This window comes from Vombatus ursinus, unplaced genomic scaffold (genome assembly GCF_900497805.2).
Source record: "Vombatus ursinus unplaced genomic scaffold, bare-nosed wombat genome assembly UNPS02000749.1, whole genome shotgun sequence".
Taxonomy (NCBI): domain Eukaryota; kingdom Metazoa; phylum Chordata; class Mammalia; order Diprotodontia; family Vombatidae; genus Vombatus; species Vombatus ursinus.
In genome coordinates, this window is record NW_020940527.1 from 3,510,857 (window position 1) to 3,532,446 (window position 21,590).

Consider the following 21,590-nt stretch of genomic DNA (forward strand, 5'->3'; position numbering starts at 1 on the left):
TAATTGGGATGGTAAAGGCATTTAAGTTCAATAAACACATAATGTTCAACAAACATTAAACATCTGCTATGTGCCAGGCACTGTGCTAAGCGCTGGGGATACAAATTTGAAAAAATAAAGAGAGTTTCCACCCTCAAGGAGATTACAAAAGCATGATATAGTAAGAGAAGAAAAACACAAAAGGAAGCTGAAACAGGGGGAGGGGGTGACTTGGGAAAGTAAATGACATGGGAATATGGTGGAAAAGTCAGAAAGGTCCCAGAGTAGTGCAGCCAGATGAGAAATGAGATCTGAAATCACTCTCTTCTTAAATCGAGATTTAGAGTTCATGCCCCCCCCTCCAATCAGAGAGGCAGAAGGTAGTGATGATGAATGAGATCTTACAGGATGATAAGGTTATCTCAATAATGAGCTTCCTGGAGCATAGGGGAAAAATCAGAGAAGTTTCGGAATACTATAGCTAAATGAGAAATGAAATATTTATTTGCCACTCATCTATTACCAAATCTTAACCTTGGATTACCTCTATCATCTGCCTCCTCTTTGTCCACTCAAATGCTACTGAATGGAACTGGTGGAAGTCACACAATCATGCTGACTGGGTACATTATAAAATCATGCTATTCAACTTCAACTGGACCCTCACTGCAACAAGACAATCTTTTTCTTCTTCTCTGACTGATTTCCCACAAAAGCTTTTGTCTTCTCTCAACCCTTCTATACCTCCTCCCTCCCCTTTGCCCCTTCAGCTGAGGACCCTGCCTCTTACTTTACCAAGAAAGTTGAGGCTATTCCACATGAACTCCCTCCTCTTTCATTCTCTTCATCTCAAAGCCCTTTGACATCATCCCTCATTCCCTCAGTCTCTACAATAAGGCAGTCTTCCTCCTTGCCAAGGCCAACTTTTTACATGTGCTGTTGGTCCCATCCCCTCTCATCTTTTCTGGCAGTTCACAACCTCAATCATTCCACCTCTCTCCCTAATCTTCAACCTCTCCCTATCTAATGGTTCCACCCCTATTGCCTTCAAGCATGCCCAGGTCTTCCCCACCTTCAAGAAAAATAAAAAATAAAAAACCCACAACCCTCACTAGACCTTACCATCCCCCCAAAGTATTGTCTTATAGCTCTCCTGGATTTCTCAGTCAAAATCCTTGAAAAGCCTGTCTCTACTCTCCTCTCACTCACTCCTCAACCTCTTGCAATCTGACTTTTGACTTCATCACATGACAGAAACTGCTCTCTCCAACTACCTTATATTGAACTATTTTGTTTTTATACTCTTTCATATTTGTTCAATGCATTGTTGTATCCCCACCAGACTGTTAGCTCTTTGAGATCAGGGATTGTTTTCTTTGTTGTTATTTATATCCTCAGGGCCTAGAACAGTGTCTGGTACATACTAGGTACTAAATTAATATATGCTGATCAACTTACAAGGGGACAGAAGAAACCAGGGGTATATAATAGCTGCCTTCAAATATCTGAAGTCATTTTGAAGAGGGTTCTATTTGGCATTAAGTGGCAGAACTAGGAATAATGGATGGAAGTTATAAAGAAGCAAATTTGTGATTTATGTCAAGAAGTACTTCCCACTCCCTCTGAAAGTAATGTGTTTCCTTGGAGGGGGTAGATGGTTCTCTACTGGAGATTTTCCAGAAGAGGCCCGTCTGCTGTATTGTATAAGGAATTCTTTTTCAGGCATAGGATGGAGTAGAAAGTCAACATGTCCCTTCCAAATCTGGCATTCTGTGATTCTGAGATCTTGAAAAAAGCTAAAACCTTGAAATGTGAGCCATTTTCAATAAATGGCATTTGTAGCCGTATCATCTGAAACAGCTGAGTGGCACTCAATCAATTCCCACTATTATTTGTTACTTTCTGTCCTCCCTTTCTGCTTCTTTTCTTTATTTCTCTTCCTCTCTGCCTTGACTTGCTCATCATATGCATCACCCTTCAGCCTCTCTGAGGGCTAAAGGCATTGCTGATCCTCTTCCTTATCATTAGCTTCTCCCACTCACAAGCCAATAATTACTTTATAAGAGTGTACAAGTTATCTGCCATTGCAACCTTCTTAAAGGGGATGTCCATATTCTTTAATTGTTCAGAAAATAAGTTTTCAATATTACTCAAAATGATTAAGTACTTTCTTGGAAGTTTTTCCATTATTACAGAAATTAACTTCAAAAACATTTGTTTTTATGTGATTTGACCTCTGTATAACTTGGGAAGAAAAAGTTGTTATATGTGACCAAAATAAAAGTAGTTGGATTAAAACAATGAATTAGTTCATGGAGCAGAAAATCTAATATATTAAAACTTCTTTATAAAATCTTCCTAATACCTAAGCCTCTGGATACATGGACAAGAAGTTTATAAAAACAAGTGACTCAAGATAACAGAGCCTAAAAAGACACATGAGCTTTTCTAGCTTTATGTTCAAGTTCCAATGCTGTTGCTATCTTCATGGCAAAAGATCTGAGTTCTGCTCTTCATCCTATTAGTAAGGAATTGCTTTCTCTTGGAGAAATCAACAACTACAGAGACACTGTTTTCGCCAGTGAAACAAAGCCTTTTGGAAGTTTTTGGTGGAAAAGCACAGAGCTTAGACTACCAGGAGTGGGCAATCTGTGGCCTCCAGGCCACATGTGGCCTCTGGACTTGAGGCTGCTGGTTCCCCACCCCTGCAAAACATTCATTCTCCTTTATGGTTTCTCATAATTTTCTCATAATTGCCTATTATATCAACTACAGCCACATAGCTAGCTAGAAAAGGTAAGCAATTTCTCTAGTATAGTAATAAATACCTGTTACCTTTTTATTTAGTCAATTTAACAACAGGAAGAGAATATAAGTTCTGAACATTAATTATTCTTCCAACATCAACAGTTTGAAGGTTTAGTTTAGTTCCAAGCAGAAAAATGTGTCAAGCAGTTATCTAGTAATAGTGTGGTAGAGTTACTGAAGGAATATATTAATTGAGAACCCTGAACTTTTAAGCTGCCTACTAATGTTATAAAACTTTTGGAAGTAAAATTGAACTCAGATTAAGGAAAAATGTTCTAACATTTAAACAGACCTATCCCAAATACTGCTATATATACCTACAAAAGTGTATTTACAATTACACTAGAGACTCTACAGTAGCAGACTCTACTATTAAAATCATTATCACATTTATATAATTGATCTAATTACACTTAGTTTTAAAGAAAATGTTTATTTACTGCAGTAAAATAAAGAAGCAAAGATATGAAACCATCATAAAGTTGAAACTATAAAGCTGTCAGAAGGAACCCAAGCAGAGATATTAGATAAGGCCCATGACCTCTCACACTGCCTCAGTTTTCCACATCTGTAAAATAAATGGATTGAACTACCACAGTCCTCTAAGATTCTTTCCAGCTCAAATCCCATGTCCTATGAATAGCACTGTAAAGGTACAAGATTAACGAGGTTAACTAAAGAACTTATGAATCATTCAGCCAGTTAATAAATATTTAAGTTCCTGCTATACGAAAGGTACTGTGTTAAGTGCTAGGGATACAAAGAAAGTCAAAAGATGTTCTCTGCCCTCAAAGAGTACACAGTCTATAAGAAATGGTGACATAGGACCTACAAGTGGTACATGACTATGAAAGAGTATATCTTAGTTAAAGGAACAGAAAAAGTAGCAGTAGAAAAGCATTATATATTTAAAAAGATACATCGTACGAGGAAATACAGAAACCAGATCGGGGAAATATGTTGCTGTTAGGTTGTTTTTCAATCCATGTCTGATTCTTCGGGAGTCCATAATTTTCCTGGCAAAGGTACTAGAGTGGTTTGTCATTTCCTTCTCCAGCTCATTTTACAGATGAGGAAACAGAGGCAAACAGGGTGAAGTGACTTGCTTAGGGTCATACAGTTAATAAGCTTCTGAAGCCAGATTTGAACTGAGGAAGATGAGTCTTCCTGACTCCAGGCCCAGAACTCAATCCACCTAGCTTCTCCTGGGGGAAGTATAATGGGGTCCACTGAAGTGAAGATTAATGGACATGTCACAGTCAGAAGAAAGAAACAGACAAGGAATTTAGATAATAGATCAAAACCTGGCATGGAAATGTCATGACAAGGTAGTGAAGGGGTACTTGAACCATACAGACAACTTCTGAAGCTGCTGTCTCTGCCAAAAGCAGATCAACAGACAAACTCTTAACCTGCCTTAATGATAAAACCATTCTTGAAAAGATGAAGGAAAGAGCAACGTGAACTGCTATTCTGAAATTGATTCTGATCCATAAAAACTAGTTGCGGAATTAGAAATAAGGAGATCTTGCAAAAAAGTAACCACTCAGTCTTAGAGTTCATTACAGAAAAAAATGAAGAAGCTGGCACAGTCTTGCACTAATATTTTGGGGCAGAGGATTTTAAAGAGTTTAGAAAAAAAAATAGGTAGGATCCAGCAGATTAAATTTTACAGGATAAGTATGCCTTAGGTTCTTAACCTAAGGTCCATAAACTTGTTTGTTTAAAAACAACAATAACAAAACTTTGATAATCATACTTTGATATAATAGGGTTTCTTTGTAATCTTTTGTATCTAATTTATGCATTTAAAAACATGATTCTGAGGGAGAGGTTCAAAGGCTTCACCAGACTACCAAAGGGGTACACAGATCTTATCCATAAAATCTGCCTTTATAACAAAGAAAAATACCAACTTAGATTTATAAAAGAAACATGTCAAAGATGAAAGCAAGGATTGGTAACTGAGGACAAATCAAAAGTGCCAGTGCTAAAATCAATAAAAGGAATTTTTTAAGCTAAACAATGGCCAAGAGGAAACTCAAAGAAGAACTTAATAGGATGAGAATACCTAGCTTCAAGCAGATGGCCAATGATAACTGAACAACAGAGAGAAGGCAGAACCATTCATCTCATTTTGCTTGTTTTCTCTATAAGGACGGTGAACTTCAGACTGAAAAGTAAAGAACAAAAGTTGTTCATAGCAAGTTAAAATCCAATTTAAGAGATGGAAAAAGTTTACCCAGTTGCCCTTGAGGAGTTCAAACATCTAAGCCCAGATGACTTACATCTCGGGTTACTGAAAGAGTTGGTAGATGTAACGCTGAACTATGATCCATCATTATCTTTGAATAACTCAAGAACAGGAAAGGTTCTATAAGACTGAGGTCAAACAACTTTGGTCCTGATTTTCAAAAAAAGGGAAGAGGTTGGTGAGATTAGAGGAAAAAATTGCTTACTTATTGACAAATTATATGTTGGCAGTTGGTCAATAAGCATTTATTAAGTGCTTATTCTGTACCAGGCTCTTCAATGAGATATGGTAGACAAAGTGCTGTGTAGATGAGTCAGGACTGCATCCTTCAAGGAATGGTTGGCCTGGGCCCCCTTCTTAAAATAGTTGGGGAGGAACCAGGCAATCAGGAGGGACCAAAAGAGGGTGTGGGAGGTATCCTTCCAATGTGCAAAGTAATCCAGAGGTGAAGTATAGAGGTTCTATGGCATGGATGGCAAAGTCCTGTGGAGATGAGTCAGGAGCACAGTTGTTTAAGACAGATCTCCAGACTTCAATTAGCTTACACTCTAGGTGAGGAAGTGAGATAAACTTCAACTTGTGTCCTAATGTAATACTTTGGGGGAATGAAGGGAAGTTTTAAAAAAGAGTCAGATTATCCAGTAAATGCTAAAAGCTGTAGGCCTCATTTGGTGCATTTTTAACACACAAGGTGTGTTTCCCAGAGGTGGGAAAAAAGGGAAAGCTAACCCTCCAAACCAAGGCAGGGAAGGGACATAATGAGGCATTCCATTAAAGAATCAGACAGTTACACACCCTATATCAGCCCACATACCAGAAACTGCCTAGGGAAGCACTGAAGTAGATAAATGCCCCAGGAGGTGGATGCATGTGTCTCTAACATGTCTTAGTAAGATGTCTAATTCTCATACTTGCAATTACACCACCAAAGACTGACCAACCAGGCCCTTTCCATCCAATCCTTGCCCCTTCCCCAGTCTCTCACCTCCTCCCCTAGAAGCATGAGGCAATAAAGTTCCCAGCATGGACATTTTCAATAAAAGAAAAGGGCAGAAAAGGGGCAGAGCAAGGAGAAAGATGGTGCAAGATCCTTGGATTCCTTCCATGCTACTGGGCTTATTGTCTCAAGATTCCCTGAATATAAATGGGTAAATGCAGACTACTGAGGGGAAACTTTACACAGATCTGCCTAGAGACTGCAATTATCAGAAGGAAAGCCTGATTAGGTTTGGATTGTCACCCATTTTCAAATTTTCCTCCCAAACATCTTATGTTTCCTGTTAGGGCAAAATTAATTTGGCAAGCTAATAAATCTAATGCCTATGGAGAAAAATATTACTTCTATTTCAGACATTTGTCTTCATATTAAAAATTAATTTGAATGCCTCCACAAATTAATAATGGAAGTAATGTGGATATCAATGCCCTAACAATATGACAGCACCAGTGGTGCTGAAAATCCCGACTTGAGGGAAATAAGAAAGCAGCTACAGTGCAGAGTCACTCTTGGAAAAGATAAATCTATACCTTACTTAACAGCAAGAGTCCATCTCTAAGGACCCATTACACTGGCACATTTGAACAAACTAATAGTAAATGAAAATAATCCCCAAATGGAAAACATTGGTTAAAACAAACCATTTCCCAAAACCAATTTTTGTAAGTAAATCAACTGTATTCAGTTGTAATGAACAGCAGTGTTGGAGGTCAAAATAAATGATCAATCATTTGGTTTAAATAGCCTTGCTTTCTTTAAAAAAAAAAAGTAATTCTTTTAAGATATTTCTTAAATACCAATATTCTGATAATATGTTTTTCTTCTCAGGAATGAGATACAAAAGAAATACTGAAATATTAGAAGGAAAAACCTAAGTAAACTTCGAAAAACAAAGTAAAGTTACATAATTTATATTACTCTATGCAAGTTACTCTGTAGTAGAAAGGTGAGTTTTCAATTTAATCTAGTAGGTTTGAAAATAACTATGTGCCCCAAAAGGTCAATGAGAGGAAAAAAGATATCAAGATATTTATAGCCTTACTTTTTGTATTAGCAAAAAATTGGAAATAAAGTAGATGTCTAAATATGTTGTGGTATATGAAAAATGGAATATTATAGCACTGTAACAAATGATAAATTTGATAACTAAGAAAAGCATGGGAAGAATAGTATTAACTGATATAAGTGAAGTTAAGCAGAACCAAGAAAACACTATATACAACTACAACAACATAAAAGAACAATTACAAATCAATAAAAACTAAATACTGTGACAACAGAGTGATCAAGTTTGGCGCCAAAGAAAGATGAAAATTCATTTCCCTACCTTCTTTGCTATGCTAAGGAGCCTGGGTAGAATACTGGATAGAGCCATGTGCCAGAAATTAAAAAGAGTTCAAATCCAGCCCCAGGCACTTACTAGCTAATGTGACCTTGTGCAAGTCACTTAACTTCTTTTTGCTTCCAGTAAAATGGGGATAATAATAGCACCTATGTCCCAGGGCTAATGTGAGGATCAAACTAGACAATAATTGTAAAGCTTAGCACATTGCCAGGCACAGAGTAAGCACTATATAAATGTTAGCTATTACTATTATAAGTTATTAGTACTAGGAGTATAGAACACTGAATATAATGTTGGACTGCATTTGCAATACTGTAGGACATACTGGTAGTTTTGCTGACTGTTTTCCCTTTGTTATAGGGTATGGCTTTGTGAGAGAGGAAGCCAAATATTTTATCATTAGGAAATAAAGGTTATAGAAAAAAAGAACTATTGATAAAAATTAAAAATACAAATAAAAAGAAACAAAAATATACTACAATATTAAAAAAGAATGGCAGGTTCCACACAGAAACTTGCTACACTAAATTAATTTAAATGCAGCATATATCAGTTTGGAGCATAAAAATAGCGCTTGAGTTATCCAGAGACTTTACTCTGATGATGAGGAAAATCTATTGCAAGAAAAGAAACTATAAATAAGTTAAGAGTCTTTCGTCGTTGTTCAGTTGTGTGACCCCACCGACAATACATGGCACACCAGGCTCTTCTATCACAGAGGGTTTTAAGATAGGAAACTGGAGTTCAAGTCCCAACTTATCACTTCCGTGCTACCACTGGCACCCACTTCCTGCCCTTTCTGGCCACTCTATCCTCCTCCCTTGGGGTTTATAGCATGAACTTCTCTTGTTTCTTACAGATAAGCAAATACATGTTGGATCCTCAAGGAGAATATAAACTTAAGAGCAGAGACTTTTTTTCATTTCTACATATGCTAAAGATAGGCCAAAAATTACCCCCCCAAAATCATATAGTTGAAAGATGAATACAGCTGAGGTATCAGGATCAAGACAGATGATTAGCACAAGGTATGAAGTATCACAGAATTTTTGAGCTATAAATTACTTGAGGTGTCTTCTAATTCAGTCTACTCCTTTTACAAACTTCCTTCTATTTGAGAAAATTATCCAGGCATTAAGATGAGGAAGATACTATTATTATTGAACTAGCCAGGCCTCACATGACACTTTTGATGGTTTAATTAACTTTTGAAACTGCATAACATTATTAAATATCAGAGAGTGTGCATAATGGCACTCTTTATTACTGTATCTACAAGTTTATTTTAAATATAAATTGTTAAAAAAAAATCAGTCCCCATAAAAATATTAAAAGAAGCACAAAAATAAAGAAATTAAATACAGTAATCAAAGAAATGAAGCATCAGTTGTAATGAGAGAATTCATAATCTGCTTTCATTTGTAATATTCTAGAACAAAGAAAAATAAGTTTCTTCCTTTTTCCATTTCCCAAATTAGTTCTTCCTTCTTAATCAGGCTCAGTACTAAGAGAGCAAACTTCTCTGCATTCTCTACCTTCTAAAAAACCCAGAATTTATCTACTACATTGCATTTATCTGAAAGAATCCTCCAGGAGACCTCCAGAGAGCCAAAGGATCCCACAAGAACTATACTGTGCCTCCAAGGCAGCTCTGTTGGTCTGTTAGGAACATAAACTTCTTGTCTTCCTGACCAGCAAGTCTGTGGGTATGCTTTTCCCATGATATTGCTTCTCCAGTGATCCTCATTCAATTGCTTTCCACCATACTTGATGAGTTTCCACATAAGCTGATATCCTCTTATCAAGAAGATCCATACCTTCTAGGGAAAGCTATAACTCTTTCTGTAGTGATTTCATATGGAAGAAGGATTAGACTTTTTCTATTTGGTCCCAGAAGGTGGAATTAGGAGCAATCAGTGAAAACTGCAGAATGGTTGATTTTAGCTTAATGGCTGGAAAACCTTCCTAACAATTATATCCATTCAAAAGTAATATGGACTATCTTGTGAAGTAGTGGGTTTCTTCTTTAGCTAGAGGCCATACAACCACTTTTAGGGGAGGCTGTAGAGGGTATTTGGGGGGGGGGTATGGGTTGGACTAAATTCCTTTCTGTTTCCTTTCTCTTAGGTTCTTTCCAACTCAGAAATCCTATAATCCTTTCAGTGAGGATTTCAGAGTAGGATTTATTGAATGCCTTTCAAAACTACACCTGTTATCACTTGACTCTAAAGTTCAAAGTAATTTTGCCCCTGTAGAGGATTCCACAGTTGCTTCACATGCCTCCTGATATATATGCATCTTAAGTTTAATATTTATAGAACATGGGAAAAATATTACAAACTATTTGTGTTTACTACTGTCAATCTTTACTGAGTTTGTTCTTAGAAAGACAAACAAAATTAGGCTGCAATATGAGTGTTTATTTCTCTCAAAGCCTGTGGAACACGCATATAGCGATACACATGGGAGTTCACTGTGTAAACCAGATCAACAATGGACAAAGAGGATTTTTATATCTTCAGAGCAATTCCCTCTCACTCCTCCCTCCCTTCCTGGCTCAGTATGCCACATTAACCAAAATTATAGACTTTAAAAGTTTAACCATGATATGAGAAAGAAATTTCTTAAGTGAATGAGTTGTAAATACAATAAAATAGGAGAATGTCAAAGTCAATTGAAGTTATAGATCTAGGGTATCTGTTTCCCCTACATAGTATATGTCTATAGGATACCAAGATAAGAAAAGTCCCACTATTCAAGACAATGCCTGGTCCCAGGAATCCTGTCCTTAGTGGTCACAAACAGGAAGAATGCTCTTGGGTCAGCCTCACCCAGTCTTATGGTTGCTGACACAGGAAAGGGCATTTTTAGTTCACTCAGAGAGAAAAGCAAAGCATGTCCAGAGCATGCAAAGCATTATGGTAAATTAAGCCCAGAGTGGGCCAAAATGTCTCTCCTGATTGGCAAGTCCAGGTTTTAGGCCTTTCTCAGCTGTTGAGGGTTCAAAATGGTTTGGGGAGGGGTCTACATTATGTATACCACATAGGTATAGGGCTTGCCTTTAAGTACACAGAAAATACTTCACTTTTTTTTCTCATAACATAGAATAATGGAAATATGAATGATATAAAAGAGGTGCAAGTTACACCAAGAATGTCTACTGAATTATGATTTAGGCTTTACTGCATAAAGTAAAAAAAAGTGAGTATACTCAGTTCCTGTGGGTTTTGGTGGCACACATCCACAGAATTAAAAACTAAGGAGTTTGAATGCAGATCAAAGCATACTATTTGCTATTTTTTTCTTCTGTGTTGTTTTGTTTCCTCTTTCTTGTGGTTCCTCCTATTGGTTCTAATTCTTCCTTACAACATGACTAACGTGACAATATGTTTAATAGGAATGTATATGTATAGCCTATATCAGATTGTGCGCCATCTTGAGGAAGGGGAGAAAAATTTAAAACTCAAAATCTTATGGAAGTGAGTGTTGATAAATCAAAATAAATTAATAAAAAAATTTAAAAAAGAATTAAAAAAAAATCAGTGGATCTCTCTTTTTTAAAAAGACCCCAGAAGTTACTGACATATGCATCTGTATATGTCACACACTGACGCATGTGTGTGTTTCTCTCTCTACTGATTTGTATGGGCATGTGTGCGCTAGTGCACACATACACACACACACACACACACAATCTGTTTTCTACAAATCTTGAGGGCAAAGGACTGTAACTGTACCTTCTCTACCAAGCATTTACCCTCAGGCTTTCCTTTCTGTTATTTTTCACATTCAAAGTTGTCCTTGATGATTTTTGGTGTGAATAAAAGAATAAATGAAGAAAAGATAAGAAATGAAGTTGGACTGAACAACCCAACAATAATGGAATTCAAAGGGACTCAAAGACTGTCTAGTCCAACCTTTACCCTAAGCATTAATCCCTTTTTACGTCCTCCTCAACAAGTAATCGTTTAACTGCGGCTCATTTAGATTTAAGACCAGAGATTCTTCCCAACAGCAAGAAATAGAAAGAGAAATTCCATTTAGAGTTATTGTAAACATCATAAAATATTTGGGACTTACCTGGCCTTGGAGTCAGGAGGACCTGAGTTCATATGTGACCTCAGACACTTGACACTTCCTAGCTGTGTGACCCTGGGCAAGTCATTTAACCCCGATTGCCTCACCAAAAAAATTAATTAAATAAACAAAAATGAAAATTCTTCACAAATTAATTTACTTATTCAGTTCTATACCAAATAAATTATCAAAAACTTATTTTATAGAGCTAGAAAAAATAATAACAAAATTCATCTGGAAGAACAAAAGGTCCAGAATATCAAGAGAATTAATGAAAAGAAATGCTAGTTACACTTTCAAAGAAATTTTACTATGCCTACTTTTTTTTTTTTTTACTAGAATGCTCAGTCAAATTACTGACACCCTCCATTTGTTATAGGAATACTTATGGCTCTCACCCTCCCTCATTGACCTCTGAAAGCTCAGAAAATATCGACCCAGGAAAAACCCTGAGCCAGAAAAAAGACAGGGCACAGAAGTCTTGCAGCCCAGGAAACTTGGGGGACTAATGGGAAAGGCCCCTCCCGCTTTGGGGGAGGTGGAACAGTACAGGACTGGAGGCATCCCAGCAAGCCCCACCTCAGCATACCAGGGAGAGATCCTGAGATCTAGGTTGGTGGAGCAGGCAAGTGCCAACACCAGGACCTGCCCCCCCAACTCCAAGAGCCTCAATACAGAAAGGGGAACTGGTAGACACCAGCTCAGAAAACCACCACGGCAACAGCATTCTCCAGTAGCAAAACCACCTAGTGCCTCAACACAGCTCTGGGAGGCACAACTCCAGAAGGCAAAGCTCCAAGCTGACAGACATCCACTAGCAGCAAAACATCCCTGTGCAAGCCCCTGGGCAAGCAGGGGCCAAACATTCAAGTGCAGGTAAGTGCCCCCTTCGCTCCAACAGGAGATCTCAACATTTTTTTTTTTAAAGTCAGAAAATAGGCAAATAGCATGAACAAAAAGCAGAAACAGACAATGACCACAGATTCTTATTTTGGAGAAAGGGAAGATCAAGGTACAAATTCAGAAGAGGACATTGTCAATATACCTACATTCAAAGCCTCAAAGGGGAATATGAACTGGTCTCAAGCCCAAAAAGCCTTCTTGGAAGAGCTCAAGAAGGATTTTAAAAATCAAATAAGAGAATAAAAACTGGGAAAAGAAATGAGAGGTTTGTAAGAGAGAATCAATCAATAGCTTGGAAAAGGAAGGACAAAAATTCACTGTAGAAAACAAATCCTTAAAAAGTAGAATTGGCCAAATGGAAAAGGAGGCACAAAAACTCACTGAAGAGAACTCCTTAAAAAGTAAAATGGGCCAAATGGAAAAGGAGGTACAAAATCTAATAGAAGAAAACAACTCATTAAAAATTAGAATGGGACAAGTGGACGCTAATGACTCTATAAGAGGGCAAGAATCAGTCAAACAGAAACACAAGAATGAAAGGATGCCATTAATTCATACTCTGAACAACTTTTCCTCCTAAAGAGATTTAAGCCATTCCAATAAACCCCACAAAACCTTTTCAGTTCTAAGAAGGCAGGTAAAATCATTGCTGATTAAAGAGTGCATTCATCATACCTAACATAAGTGATTCTAGATAAATCAAATTTATGATACTGTTGCATATTTTAATGTTTATAGAATGCTGGATTTCCTTATGTGAGCAACACACATGATATGTGTATATTTTGTAGGATTTTTATAAAAGGAAGCATTTTTTTGTTTAGGATGAAAAAGTACTGCACGGGGAATTAAAGGAGCTGGTATCTAATCCCAACACTGCCACCTGTATAACTTTGAACATGTAACAATTTAACAGTCTCCATTTTGTGAAATGACAAGATTGAACAAGATCGGCTCTTAAGGACTTGTAGAACTTTGTGAAATCCTGTGATTCTATGAATTGGATCCCAGTTTTATAAATATGAATGATTATAGAGGCATATAGCATTTTATTTACTTTTACAACATATTATAGACAAATATATTATAAAATATGATGTTACTTTTACAATATACATACACAAGCCCCAACTACAATATTGTTCCAGAGATAAAACAGGTTTTACACTGCAATTTCCAAGAATGTAATAGTGAAAAATCTTTCGTATTTCATTACAGTATGAGTTAGATATACCTGGTGAGAGAGATTCATTCTGTCTGTAGCCAGAGATGTTGCTGTTGCTACTAATAATTAATAGTTAATGGTATTACATGTGCAAGGTCCCTAAAGCATCTTACTGTGTGCCACGTCAGGAATCCAGATTTGGATACAGATGCTGTGAAGGATATGGAAATGAATTAGAGGTGTTCATCATGGTAGAACTCAATTAAGATGAAGGCTTATATTTAATGGAAGATTAAATCAGAGTGACAGCCTTGGCTGAAAATTTATTACATATAATTCAAAATGATGGAAAAATCTAGGTTTGGGATTGGAACCTTTCTATTAAATTTGAACACCAAAAAGGTGGTCAGTCAGCTAAATAAAAAAGGAGAAAGTTAATGACTTACAGGTTCAGGGATTTGGAGGTAGTGCAGTAAATCTTTTATGGAGGAAAAGTTCTAATATTCTCAAAGCCCAGATATGTGCCAGTAAAATTGTATATTGCGCCCTTAGAATTTTATGCAGAGAATACGATACATGAATAATGTGTTCTGAAATTTTATCAGGAATCAAATGGGTAGCGTATAAGCATCTGTAAAGTTAAACTGTGGAAAATAAGACCTCCCATGAATTTATTCAGAACAAATCCTATCAGATGAACCTTATCCTTTTTTAAATAGATCAGAGAAATTCAGCAGACACAGAACATCTGGATTATGGTAAGCTATTTGACACTCTTTTATAATGTCTTTCTGGACAGATGGGGAAATATAGAAATGATCATAAATAGGCTTTAAGGATGCATGAGTTACCAAACACAATGACTAGGAATTGATGGGATAAATATTGACACTGAGAGAGATTTCCAGCAAAATGCTGCAAAGCTCTGTCCTGGGAACTGTTCTGTTCAACATTTTTATCAGTGACTTTTGGATGAAGGCATAGGAAGCAGGCTTATCAAGTCTGCAAATGACATGAAACAGGAAGAGAAGGGAAAGTAGCTAATATTCTGAACAATATTATCAGGATAAAAATGATTATCAGGCTTTAATGATGAGTTAAATCTAGTAAGATGAAATTTAATAGGAATAAATCTAAAGTCCTTTACTTGAGTTTAAAAAAAAAAAGCAAAACAGTTGTACAAGATGAGATATGGCTACAAAGCAGTTCACATGAAAAAGACCTTGAGGTTTCAGTGGAATGCAAATTCAAATAAACTTAACAGTGTGGTGTGACAAAGCAAAAACGCTAATGCAATCAAAAGCTTTAAGAGAAATAGTGTGCAGGAAAGGGAAAGTTACAGACCTACTGTACTGTCCTGGTTAGAGCACATCAGCACCAGTACAGTGGCTGTTGGGAGCTCTACATTTTAAGAAGGATCCTGAAGGATAAAATATATCTTGAAAAGGGGAAGCAAAATAGTGATGGGCACTTCAAACCATGTCATACATGAATCAATTGAAAAGGCTGTTTAGTCTAGAGAAAAGAAAACCTAGAAGGAAATTATGTTTGTCTTCAAATATATGAAGGGCTAGCATGTAGAAATGACTTGATTTATTTGATTTGATTGATGAGTCTTGTTTTGCATGAATTCGGAAGGTAGAAGTAGGACCAATAGGTGGATATTAGAAAAAAGGGAAGGGAATAGAGCCTACCAATGTATAGGCCAATGAGCTTGACTTTAGTACTGGGAAAATTCTGGAATGGACAACTAAAGAAATGTCTGAAGGACATTCATAAAGGACAGTGGTGATTACAAAAAGCTGTGACAGTTTCACCAAGAACAGGTCATGCCAGACCAAACTTAATTCCTTTCTTGACAGAATTACTAAACTGAGAGCTTAGGGAAAAACCGTAGATGTAGTTGACCTAGATTTTGGCAAAGCAATTGATAAAAGCATCATATACTACTCTTGAGAGAAAGTTGGAACGAAGTGGATTAGATGACAGTACAATTAGATTCAGAATTGGTTGGATGGCTAGACTGAAAAGACTTGTCTCTAACAGTTCAACGCCAGTGGCAGGAGGTCTCTAGTGGAATATCTTTTGAATCTGTACTAGGTCTTGTGCTGTTAATATTTTTATCAATGATGTAGACATCTTCATCAAATTTGCAGATGAAACAAGGCTAAGACGAATAGTTAACTTCCTAGATGGCAGGATGCAAAAAGATTCTGACAGGCTATAACAGTGAGCTGAATAAAACAACAGCAGCAACTGGCATTTATCTAGCATTTTAAGGTTTGCAAAGTGCTTTACACATGTTATCTCATTTGATCCTCACCACAATCCTGGATTTACATATTTGTAAAATGAGCTGGAGAAGGAAATGGCAAACCACTCCAGTGTCTTTGCCAAGAAAACCCCAAATGGGGTCAGAAAGAGCCAGTCACGTCTGAAATGACTGAACAACAATAAAGGAGGAGGGGGGAGAGCTTTGGGGAAAAGATAATGAGTTCTGTTTATTGCTGGAGAAGGAAATGTCAAACCACTCCAGTATCTTTGCCAAGAAAATCCCAAATGGGATCACCAAGAGTCAAACAAGACTGAAATGATTGAACAATAACAATACAACACCGGGAGGTAGGCACTATTATTATGTCCACTTTACAGAAGAGATAACTGAGGTAGGCAGAGGTTGAGTGACCTGCCCAGGGTCCCACAGCTAGTGGGTGTCTGAGGGCAGATTAGAGCTCAGGCCTTCACAACTCCAGCCCAGTGCTCTCTCCTCTGCATCCACAGCTGCCTCTAAAACTAGATGAAGTTCAATATGAAGTCTTACACCTGGGTTTGAAAAATCAACTCCACATATACAGGATGAAGGAGACATGGTTAGACAGCAGTTGTTCTTAAAAAGATCCAGTGTTTTTAGCAGACTTGCAAGCTCACTGGGAATGAGGAGTATGATATGGCAGCCAAAAAAGCTAATGAAATCTTGGGCTATATTAAGAGAGGCATAGGTTCCAGAAATAAAGAGGTCATAGTACTTCTGACCTCTGTTATCATCGGACCTGACCTGGAGTCTTGTGCTCAGCTCTGGGCATCAGCTTAAGAGAGACATTAATAAGCAATAAAGCATCCAGAGCAGGACAACCAGAGTGATGAAGGAGTTCATATCACAGGAATGGCTGAGGGAGCTGGGGATACTTAGCCTGGAAAAGAAAAGGATCAGGGTAGGAGTCTTCAAGGATCTGAAGAGCTGCCATGTGGAGAAGGGACTGGACTTACTCTGGTTGGCCCTAAAGGGCAGAAACAACAGAAATGGGTGGAAGAAGCAAGAAGGCAAACTTAAGCCTGACATCAAGTAAATCTTCCTAACAAGTAGAGTAGCCCAAAAGAAGGAGAGGCTGCCCCAGGAGGCAGTGGATTCCCCCTCACTGACACCAGATGGACAGCAGGGACGACTTTGGGGTATGGGATAGACTTGATGACTACTGGGGTCCTTTTCAACTACCAGAAACTGTGACTATATTCTGTAGATTGTCAAGTAAAGAGCTCAAAAATGAAGAACATACTACAGGGTAGTAAAGATCATTAATGGGATGGTATGTGAACACTTAGGGAAGAAGCTACTACTACTACTACTACTACTACTACTACTACTACTACTACCACCACCACCACCACCACCTTTTATATAGCACCTCCTATGTACCAGGGCAGCGAAGTGGCACAGTGAATAGAGTGCCAGACCAGGAATCAGAAGGACCTGAGTTCAAATCTGTCCTCACTTACTAGCTGTGTGATACTGGGCAAGTCACTTAACCCTGTCTGCCTCAGTTTCTTCATCTGTAAAATGTGCGGAAAAAGAAATGGCAAGCCAGTATCTTTGTCAAAAAAACTTAAATGGGGTCATGAAGAGTTTGCCCAGAGTCATAAAGCTAATAAGTATCTAAAGCCAATATGACTTCATCAAAAATGGTTATAACAGACCAACTTCATTTTCTTTTTTGGCAGATTTGTTGACTTTGGTAGAGCGGAATGCCAAGATGTTATTCTTTAGATATCAGTAGAACATTTTATAATGTCTCATGGGATATGATATAGTGGATAAGGCACTGGACTTGGAGTCTGGAAAACTGATTCAAATCCTGCCTCGTATATTTACTAGTTTTGTGATCCTTGAAAAGTCACTTAACTTCTCTGTGCCCCAGTTTCCTTATCTGAAAAATAAGGAAGTTTGGCTAAAGAGTCTCTAAGGATCCTTTCACCAACTTTAGATTTATGATTCTACTGATTCTATACTTGTGGATGAGATAGAAAATCATGGATGCGATAATACAACAAATGTAGAATTCCAAAGTGCTCAAATACTTAGATCCAAATAATGGTTAAAAAAAAAAAGCTCAATGTCAAGTTGGAAAGAGAATGTCACTAATGGAATATCCCAGGTCTTGGTCCTGTGCTGTTAAACATTTTAATGGATTAAGGCATAAATGGTCTTTGTCAAATTTGAAGATGCCACAAAACTGGAAGGGAAAGAGAATGGGTTAGATGACAATATCTGAATCCAAAAAGATCTGGATCGGCTAGAAAGATAAAGAAATTTAATAGAGAAAAACAAATTCAAGTTTAAAAACACCAACTTCACACATCTAGGCTGAAGAAGATACATTTAGACAATGAAAAAGTTCAAGAGGTTAGTTAGAAGAGTAGTTAGGTTAGATCAGAAGACTGCAGGCTCAATATGAATTAACAAAAAAACAAAAACAAAAAACAACCCTGTCATTTTAGGTTTCATAAAGAGCAGCACAATGCCCAAAACAAAGTAACAGTTATGACTATTAAAATAGGATTTAATTTAGGTCTATAAATGCATACTAAAAAAAAAAAGCAGAATTTATAAAAGAATAATCTATTCAAAGAAATAGTATTCTTCACCAATATAACAGTATATATTAATTCCATTTGTTATAATTACTATGTCAACATAGCATGGTAGATAAAGAGTGAGGAAGACCTGGGTTCAAGTCCTATCTCTGACATATATTGGTGTGTGACCTTGGGCAAGTCATTTAGTTTCTCAGTTTTCTCAGGCATCTCTCTAAGACTATCTATTTTTCATGAGCTGCACAACATCATTGGTGTAAAGAGCTTTCATACTAGAATTTCCCCACACAGAAGAAATCACAGGTCTAGACTAAAACAAAACAAAAACTCATTGCTCCTGCAGATATTATGCAGGGCAGTGAAATGACTAGACCTACACATAAGGAAGGAGTCTGGCAGTAGTGTGAAGGATGGATTATAAAGAAGCAGAGGCTAAGTATGAATTGAACTAGATGACCTCTTAGATCCCTTCAAAAATTTGTGAAATGGACTATGAAAATTGAGTGAATCAAGAGGGAGAGCCTAGACAGTGGTGTAAAGGCAGGGAGTCACCTGAGCTCTCCCCAAGTCCCTCCAAATACCTTTAAAAATGGCTCTAAACAAATTCGTGAGCAGCAGAATCCACAAAAAGACAGAGTGAAACAAATTTCCAGCCCAAGACAACTTGGAAGGTGGTCAGGAAAGGTCTGTTGCACCAGGATGAAAGAGGAACACAGTCTAGTGTAGGGCACGCCACGGAAGACCAGGCCCCAGCAAACTAGGAACAGGCCTCAGGGTTACTTATCATTGGAAGCAGTGGTGATTTCCAGACTTCTCAGCTCACAAAGGCCAAAGACAACTTAGAAGGTCAGCAGGAAAGATCTGTCACACCTGGGTGAGAGTGCCGCACAGTCCAGCACAGGCCATATCAGCACAGCCCCAACCACAGCAAACCAGGACAGGTCTTGGGAATGACTGAATTAGTAGCAGCAGTGGCAGTGGCTGCATTCAGAACTCTCAGCTCACAGATGGTTAGGGGGTCAAACAATTAGTCAGAAGGAGATTATAGGGGTCTTTTTACTAGCACTAGGCCAGGACTCTGTTGCTTTGCCCATACTTGGATCTCAGTCACAATCCTTTCTTTGGAGAAATCAAGAAACAATAAAACAAAAACAAAAGAATGAAAAAATAGAAGAGAATGTGAAATATCTCATTGGAAAATAGATCCAGGAGAGATAATTTTAAAATTATTGGACTACCTGAAAGCCATGATCAAAAAAAGAGCCCAGATATCATCTTTCAAGAAATTATCAAGGAAAACTGCCCTGATATTCTAGAAACAGAGGGTAAAATGGAAATTAAAATAATCTACTGATCACCTCCTGAAAGAGATCCTAAAATGACAACTCCCAGGAATATTACAGCCAAATTCTAAAGTTCTCAAATCAAGTAAAAATATTGCAAGCACCCAGGAAAAAAACAATTCAAGTATCAGGGAGCCACAGACAGGATAACACAAGATTTAGCAGCTTCTACATTAAAGGATCAGAGGGCTTGGAATACGATATTCCAGAGAGCAAAGGACCTAGAATTACAACAGCTTTCCCTAGTATATGGACCTGCAGTAAAATCACTTAATTTTTAGTTTAACCAAGTTCCTCATGACACTTTGTAAACTGCAAAGAAATTCTAGACATGTTATAAAGTCCTGGATTTCCTCACCACCATGTATTAGTTATCCCACAGAGAGAAAAGACAGGATAACCACATGTATTTGTAGTAGATATGAAATGAGGGTCAGATTTTCTAAGGAATATCTTGAAAAGTTCATAAAATGTATGAGAGACTGATAACGGTAGTGAAACACAGTGGCATCATCTAACATCATATCTTGCTATACCAATTTTCTTTTTTTCTCCTTCAGAAAAATGTAATTGTGATACTAAGTTTCCACTACATTTTTTTTCTTTTCTTTTTTTTTTAGACTAGGTTTCCCTATGGAATCTAGGCTGGAAATGCTGCAGACACTGACAAGCCAAATACCACCACTAATCTCATCATACTGGTGCCAGACTTAATACAGACATCCAATCAGCTTTGTCCACCGCTGCTACAAAACAAGCAAGTTCAAGAGATCCACCAGCTTCCTCTTCTCCAGGAATAAGGGTCACATGTGTATACTACCATACCTGGCTATATTTTCTATGTAACAATAAATAAATTCTTAAAAAACGTTTTGGGCAGGAAGAAGTGGCTACTGAATTTTACTCTTAAATAATTCAACTGGACTTAGATATGAAAAGATAACAATTTTTTGGTGAAGATATTCGCTTCTAATCCTGGAAATCTAAGACATTACAACATACAAACATGTCTTTGCAGTCTACAAGGTGTAAATGACAATGTATACATATGTTCAATATTCAGACTAATTCACTTGTCCTTCAGAACAAGAGCACAAGCAAAACTAGAAGTTTGCTTATTCACAGAACGTTCTTCCCACAATGTTAAAAGAAAAAAAAAGACAGACAAAAGTTTCATATTGCCAACTAAAAAAGTTATGTATTTTTTAAATTAAAAAAAAAATCTTTTTCTGATAATTTCTCAAAGTCCAGGCAGTATTGAGCCACTAGAAAGAATACTGCCAGCGGAGTCCAAAGGCTTAGGCCCAAGTGCCCTTACTGGCTCCTTATTAGCTGTCCCATCCTCTCTTTGGGTACTCATTTTTTCTCATTTGCAAAATGAGAGAATTTAAACTACATCATCTCTGAGGCGCCAACCAACTTTAAATCTGTCATCTTATGAAAAAAAAATTTTAAGTAAAGAAAAAATGTAAGTATTTTTAACAGAGGAAAAAATAATCATGCAGCTAAAAACAAAGAAAAGAAGCTCTGGTTTTTACATGTGGAGCATCCAAAATCACTTTGGATCAAAATGAAAAACACTATTAGTTTGTATTGCAAAAAACCTAAGGTCACACTAAGGCTTAACTTTTCTGAGTCTCAGTACAACCTACCTATGAACCTAAAATTAGCTAGCTACCTATATACAAATGGCAGGGCCTACTCAACCAGTTTAAACCCGGGGTGGGGGGGGGAATCAATCAAGCTGTTTCCTTCCAAGTAAGCATGGCTAAATACTCCCTTACCTAGCAACATTTCATTTCTCTAACATCAAAACTGATTTTTTTTTTCCTTAGTAAAAGAAAGGCAGT

At 37.3% G+C, this 21,590-nt stretch overlaps 1 protein-coding gene across 2 annotated transcripts in view; it reads right to left on the reverse strand.

The window, feature by feature from the left end:
- The window catches only part of MICU1 (mitochondrial calcium uptake 1), a 219,089-nt gene that overhangs the window by 188,159 nt on the left and 9,340 nt on the right, over window positions 1–21,590 (reverse strand). The gene's annotated exons all lie outside the window — the stretch shown is intronic.